The following is a 7,227-nucleotide window of genomic DNA, read 5'->3' as shown; positions in this document are numbered from 1 at the left end:
AATTCCCAAATATGAGATGCTGATGAGTGCCCAGGTAAGTTTAAGATTTCGCACCCAGGTGGGACAAGTGTCTTGGGATAGTGCCATAGCTACAGACTTCTGAAAGTTGATAGTAAAGCCGAATTGGGAGATAACGTCCATTACTTGTTGTAGGCTGTCTTGAGGGTTAGAGAAAAATAATAGGAGATCATCTGCGAATACCAGAATCATAAGGTACTGATTCCCTATCGGAATGCTTTTAAGATATTCAGTGATTGCAAGATATGTAGAAAGGGGTCTAGGGCCAAATTAAATAGAAGAGGGCTACTGGTTACTTAACATGAGACAAGAAAGAAAGGGGGTCATTCCGACCTGATCGCACGCTAGGATTTTTCGTATGCAATGCAATGCGCAGGCACGTTGTATGGGTACAAAGCGGATCATTGCTGAGCGATGGATTTTACGAAGAATCCATTCACACAGCTGATCGCAAGGAGATTGACAGGAAGAGGGCGTTTGTGGTTGTCAACTGACCGTTTTCTGGGAGAGGTTGGAAAAACGCAGGCGTGTCCAAGCATTTGCAGGGAGGGTATCTGACGTCAATTCCAGCCCCGAATAGGCTGAAGTGATCGCAGCAGCTGAGTAAGTTGTGAGCTACTCATAAACTGCACAAAACTTTTTTGTACCGCTTGGCTGCACATGCGTTCATGCACTTGCAAAGCAAACATACACTCCCCTATAGGCGGCGACTATCTGTCCGCAGTGCTGCAAAAAATAGCTAGCGAGCGAACAACTCGGAATGACCCCCGAAGCCCCTTGTATGGCACACTCGTTAAAGACAAATTATAGGCAGTTTAAAATATAACTTTTAATTAAATCTAATTAAGATAAAGTGATCCCTCCTATACATACTATGTACCAAAATAAGCCCTTTAATCACTATATGTGCTAGGTAGATCACATTATAAGAGAGGTAATGCTTATAGGCCCTCATTCCGAGTTGTTCGCTAAGTTTTTCGTTCGCACAACTTATTAGTAAAGTTGCGTTAATGTAGTAAATTTGCGAACATCCGCCCCCAACGTATTTTTGCTCATTCGCACACATTATTACACAAAGTGGGCGTACGCCAAATGACATCGCAGCAATGCGAAATCGTCGCAGCAATGCGAACCCATCGCATTAACACATACTTCTTCGTAAAAAAACTAAGTTGTAGTAGATTTACACATTTTTCAGTTAAAGTGCTCACTTTTGCAGAGAAACGCAGCTGAATTTGTTTTTTTACTATTTCGTGGACTAACACCTTCCAATTAAAAGTCCACAAGCCCTCATCAATAACAAATCCAATTAGTGAATGAATTGAAATGTTCATGATCAATTAAGTATTTGTTTAAATACCTGAAGAACACTTTGTAGCCATAAAAGAGCCTCCTTTTATTAACATGTTTAATATAAATATAGATGTTTGCAATGTGCTTGTTCTAATGTGTTTTCTGAATTTATTAAAGTTGAGTTTTTGTATGTGAATGAAGGTGTTTGCATGTTTATTTAGCCAATAACATGTTTTAGTTGGTCTTTTAAAATAACTTACGTTAGTTGTTTGAAATGTTTAAGGTAAGAAATGTTTGTTATGCAATCTGGTGTTCCTTTATTGCATTAATAAATAATAAGGAGTCGCAAAAGTATTTAAATGTAATAGTTTATTTTTTTTCTAAAGTTGAATAATGTTAATTTTTTTTTTTTTTTTTTAAAACAAACAATTAACATATTTTTTCCATGTCGTCAACAAGTGCCAACAAGGCCTGGAGATGGTGCCTCATATTTGTAAAAATATACTGTAACGATGTGGGATCTCCAACGGCAACATCTGAAATTAAGAGATAACATAAACATTACTAACTTACTCACATTGCTTATTATCCAAGCAAGGCACAAAGCACACTTTAATGCATGCAGGTCCAAACTGCATTCCTCCTGCTTGTGTGAAACTACATATACCAGCATGCGTTGACTCAGTTTTGGGGCCAGGGAATGCCAAACCTGTGTAAGGGCATGCTGGGATGTGTAGTTTTTCCACAGTTGCAGTTGCGCAGTTTGGACAGGCCTGCTTAATGGCAAAGTTGATACATCATGACTGTTTTATGGTACAATCATTAGCATAAAAAAACGCAAGCCTGCTCAGTCTTTTTTTGTTACTTATTCCAATTTTAAAGACCATGGGCTACATTTACTACTATGTGAGTTCATTTTAAGATGTAGCGTTGCCCATAGCAAACAAGCCAAAATAAAATTATTATCTTGTAGAAGTGGTTCCCCAATTGTAAAGATTAATTGTATTGGTTGTTATGGGCGACATCCCATGTTAAAGTTATGTTCCATCTTCGTCACTGTTACACCATGTTGGCATTCATTACCATCTTTTTGTTTTTTGTTTATTTTAAAGGGGTTTGGTCCTGCCTCCTCACACTGCATATCAACATCTTCCGAAGGCCAACATATCATAGCATTCCCACACTCCCTGAAAGCTGCCCTTACTAAATAAGTGCAAACAGGTTTGACTAGAACAATTAGTCATTTTGTGAATGTAACTTTCACACAACAAATCAGTGTGTCATTAGGCTGCATAACAAAGTGAAGCATGTGATTTGTAAGTGCAAATATTCAGACTACACAGGCCCAAGTGTAAAAGGCCAACAACATACTAAACTCCACTCAGGTCTAACTGTTTACCATAAAAACTAACACATATAAACCCTGTTGTCCTGGCAACCCTGGCTACCTAATGAGTGTCAACCTAGAGTGGACACACAAAACATTGCACACATACACACTGTACATATAATGACACTCACAAATATGTAAAGGCAACATGTACACCATGATGAAAATAACAAATATTTGTCCAGGGTCCAAGAATTCAAACAGTACAACACTGCATGTTTTGGCATTGTAAGTGTAAGTGGGTAATCATTTTTAAAAATCAAAAAATAAACTTACTTTCCACGGCAACATCAAGACTCCCTGAACGGTCTTCAGGGGCTTCCTCTGCCCATTCACTGGGTGGGGATGTTGGCTGGATGGGGGAAGGCGGCTGGATGGGGGAAGGAGGAGGGATTGGGGAAGGAGGAGGGATTGGGGCAGGAGGCTGGATGGGGGAAGGAGGCTGGATTTGGGCGCAAATTTCAGAGGGGGGGTCTGATTGAGAGGGCGAGGGGGGCGGAGAGAAAGTTAAGGCAATAGAGGGTGAGGGGGGTTCAGATGGGGATGTAGAAGTTGAAGGAGAAGGGGTATGGGAAGGAGGAGAAGGGGTCCCAGAAAGAGATGGAGAGGTGTGGTGAGAAGGGGAATGGAAAGTGGAGTGGGCCAGGGAAGCTGAGGGGGACTGGGAAGCTGATGGGGACTGGGAAGCTGATGGGGACTGGGAAGATGAGGGGGACTGGGAAGATGAGGTGGACTGGGAAGCTGAGGGGGACTGGGAAGCTGAGGGGGACTGTGAAGGGGAGGGGGAGTGAGAAGGGGAGGGGGAGTGAGAAGGGGAGGGGGAGTGGGAAGGGGAAGGGGGCGGAGAGTTGTGCCGTTGTTGTCCTAGAATGATATTATTGACAACATTTTTTTTACATGAGAAATTACATAGTATTCAATTTGTTTTTTCAATGTTCTGTTCCATGTTAAATTCATTGTTTTTTTTTAAAGAAAAGCAAACATGTTAAGATCCTCTTCATGTTGGCCACAGCAAACAAAATGAGTCCAAACTTTTACTTTGAAGCTCATTCCTTAATCTAGTCCATTGAGTCATCGTGATTGGTCTAGGCAACATCACCAGATTACTATTCAAGGCACCTTATTATATAGCCAGCACTGATCAAGTATTTTGGTCCAGTTTCCTGGCTGCTTCTTATTTCTTGAAAACATGCACTTGTTTGGTGTCACTTTGCTACAGTCAGTACTGTTTTCCCTAACCACACACACTGTCCTAATTTCCAAAAAAGGACACTGAAGGTTGCAATTAGCCTACCACTTACTGTAAAATGTGGGTAATTCCAAGGGGATTACAGCAGGAATTTAGTTTGCAATTGGCCAAAAGCATGTGCACTGCAGGGGTGGCAGATATAACATGTGCAGAGAGAGTTAGATTTTGGTGGGTTTTGAAATTATGGGCAGGGTAAATACAGGCTGCTTTATTTTAACACTGCAAATTATTTTGCAGATTTAACACACCCCACCCAAATCTTACTCTCTCTGCACATGTTACATATGCTTCCCCTGCAGTGCACATGGTTTTGCCCAATTGTTCAATAAATTCCGGCAGCACAAAACTTGGAAATTCAGCCATTAGCACAATTTATGCAAATAATCTTATGTAATGTAACTTACTTCGTGTATGCAGAGCACGGATTTGCTGGCGGATCTCCGCCAACAAATCGGGAGTCCTCCTGCGGAGATCACTCCACCTCCTCTCAAGCTGGATGATTGTCCGCCTGCTGCGGACGCGAGTCCGCAGCAGGCGGCGGACCTCCGCGTAGGCCTCGCGCTTCACCCGATTGGGGATGAAGCGCCCAACGCGGCCTACGCGGCGGTCCATCACCGCAACCAGCACGCGGAGCTCCCGCCTGGTGAACGGTGCTGCACGCATCATGGCAATGGCGTTTTCCTTATTTGGGCATATATTTATAGTGTCTGTTAGCATGTGATTGGTCCAAAATCTATGTTGTCATTTCTAATAACTTTATTGATCTTTGCAATGCTGTGAAGAGCAGAGTGTTATTTCGCACGAGCGGAAATTCGCATTAGCAGAAGCGAAAATTTTTATAAAACCACATTTTAAAAAAAAAACACACACAGAGACACAGAGTTTATTTAAAATTACTATACATATCTGTGTACTCACCACAGTTCGTGTGATCATTCAGCTGGACAGTCACAAAGTGTGAAACATTGAGTATCATTTGTTTGTGTGTTTGGTTACATAATCAGGATTTGAGGATATAAAACAAATAAGGACACTATTTAGCAACATTACAGTATTTTAATTTCTAACTAAACATTGTAAGCTTAACGTGTTTTTGGATTTTGAAGAAAAAAACAATTACCCATTCCAACACAACAAAAGCCTTACCCAATCACTTTACAATATCATACAAAATGACATCATTGTTTAAAAAACATAAGCATACTGTGTTGTATTATTTGTTCAAATAGAAAATATAAAAACACTATACCTGAAATATTCGGCAACAATTCTTGCCCTCACTTGGCTCCCCCTCCGTGTCACACTCCCCCCACCGAAGCGTCGACCAACCCCTGGCTCCTCATCAGGCAATTCCTCTGCCTGAGGAAGCTCTACACTACTCCTTACCGCGATATTATGTAGTATTGCGCACAGGACCACTATTTTACTTGCCATCTCCGGCGAATACATGATGTCGCCACCAGTGCGGTGGAGCACACGAAACCGCCCTTTAAGGACACCAATTGTGCGCTCCACCAGCTGCCTAGTGGCAGTAAGCGCGGAGTTAAATGCCATCTGTGGTCCTGGCCTGGGATTACGGTAAGGAGTCATGAGCCAGGGGGTGCAAGGATATCCACGGTCTCCTGTTGGAAGAAAAGCCAAAATTTAGAAATATTAAATTTGTCAAGTTACTTTTTTTGGAAAAAAATATTTGAGCAACAACTCACCCAATAACCACATGTCTGCTCATTGACTTGATCTTAATCTCTGCCATATCCCTGATTGTCTAATGACATATGCATCATGTGAACTTCCAGTAAATTTTGCATTCAGGGAAAGGATCTGGAGGGATGGCCCACAAACAACCATTACATTCAGAGAATGAAACAGTTTCCTGTTTCTATAAATTTCTTCATTATGTCTTGGTGGCTGAATAGCAACATGTGTGCCATCCACAACCCCAATAACATGTGGGAAGCGACTACCACCTTCCTCAAATTGCCGCTTCACCACATCTAGGGCACCAACATCCAAAGGCATATCAATGAATTGCTTCACCCGCTTTAGGAAAGCCTGGCAGACACGCCGCAGGACCTTACTGAACTGGCCCTGCGACATGCCAACCAGGTCTCCCACAACATGCTGATATGAGGCTGTAGCCAAAAAATGTAACACTGCAAGGAATTGTGTCAATGGTGGTATTGCTGTAGGATACCGAATTTCAGACTCCAGATCACTCTCTATTATGGAGAGAGTGTCTAGGATTAGATGTGGTGGCAGCCTGTATCTACGCACCACCACATCATCTGGCATACCAAAAAGTAGGACACGGGTTCGGAAAATTGGTGGCCTAGCACGCCTCCGTTGCCTTGGTTGATGAGGAGCCGGCTGTGGTTGTGGGGCTGGCGGTTGGGGTGGGAGTGCTGGCGTGGGTTGGGGAGGTAGGGCTTCTGCAGCAATAAATATTGACATAACACACTTTTTTGAAAAAGAAAAAAAACGAGGTGAAAAATACAAAAACAACTTATAAAAAATATTCAAACAATAAATGTTGTAAAAAATGTTGGGGAAACTTACTGCAGGAGCGTACATTTTTTCTGTGTTGAATTCATGGCCAAAATGTGAAATTAATAAAAAAAAAAAAAAAAAAATATGTTATTTTTACAATTCAAAAAAAAAAATAATTATACATTTCTGAGCATCAAATACATCACAAACACCAATTAAAAAAACAAAAAACAAAAACAAAAGCATTTAGTAGCTAGTCCAGGAAAGACAAACACTACTTTGCAGATCAATCCTGGTAAACAAAAATTCTATGTTTGACAAAATGGAAAACAAACAGAATCACCACACTTTTAAGAAACACAAACAGCAACCCAAAACACAGGCCAAGGGCACTTACCTGCTCCAAAAAAAATAAAGACTTGGTGTTCAGTAGCACACCCAGAAAATAAATTAAACCAGGGATATTTCTCCCAAAAGCAAACACCTACAAGAGAACACAAATGACAGTCAAAAAACAGCATACAGACCATTAAAACAAACAGGCACCAACACAGGCCAAGGGCACTTACCTGCTCCAAAAAAAATGAAAGAATTGGTGTTCAGTAGCACACCCAGAAAATAAATTAAACCAGGGATATTTCTCCCAAAAGCAAACACCTACAAGAGAACACAAATGACAGTCAAAAAACAGCATACAGACCATTAAAACAAACAGGCACCAACACAGGCCAAGGGCACTTACCTGCTCCAAAAAAAATGAAAGACTTGGTGTTCAGTAGCACACCCAGAA

General features: G+C 41.4%; 2 long non-coding RNA genes across 3 annotated transcripts; both read right to left on the bottom strand.

The window, feature by feature from the left end:
- Positions 1 to 3,526: 3,526 nt before the first annotated feature.
- Positions 3,527 to 5,678, bottom strand: LOC135059063 (uncharacterized). The gene is made up of 4 exons (XR_010245533.1): positions 5,657 to 5,678; positions 5,200 to 5,572; positions 4,869 to 4,890; positions 3,527 to 3,565 (listed from the first exon to the last, which is right to left on the bottom strand). It is a non-coding gene; the product is annotated as an uncharacterized LOC135059063 (long non-coding RNA).
- An 8-nt stretch (positions 5,679 to 5,686) lies between these two features.
- Positions 5,687 to 6,917, bottom strand: LOC135058905 (uncharacterized). Of its 2 annotated transcripts, none has more exons than XR_010245378.1 (3): positions 6,835 to 6,917; positions 6,507 to 6,526; positions 5,687 to 5,771 (listed from the first exon to the last, which is right to left on the bottom strand). It is a non-coding gene; the product is annotated as an uncharacterized LOC135058905 (long non-coding RNA). The 2 variants fall into 2 exon arrangements; XR_010245430.1 differs by lacking the exon at positions 5,687 to 5,771 and adding an exon at positions 6,053 to 6,407.
- Positions 6,918 to 7,227: the final 310 nt, after the last annotated feature.

This window comes from Pseudophryne corroboree, chromosome 1 (assembly GCF_028390025.1).
Source record: "Pseudophryne corroboree isolate aPseCor3 chromosome 1, aPseCor3.hap2, whole genome shotgun sequence".
Classification (NCBI taxonomy): Eukaryota; Metazoa; Chordata; class Amphibia; order Anura; family Myobatrachidae; genus Pseudophryne; species Pseudophryne corroboree.
This window is presented reverse-complemented; position numbering and strand designations above follow the sequence as displayed.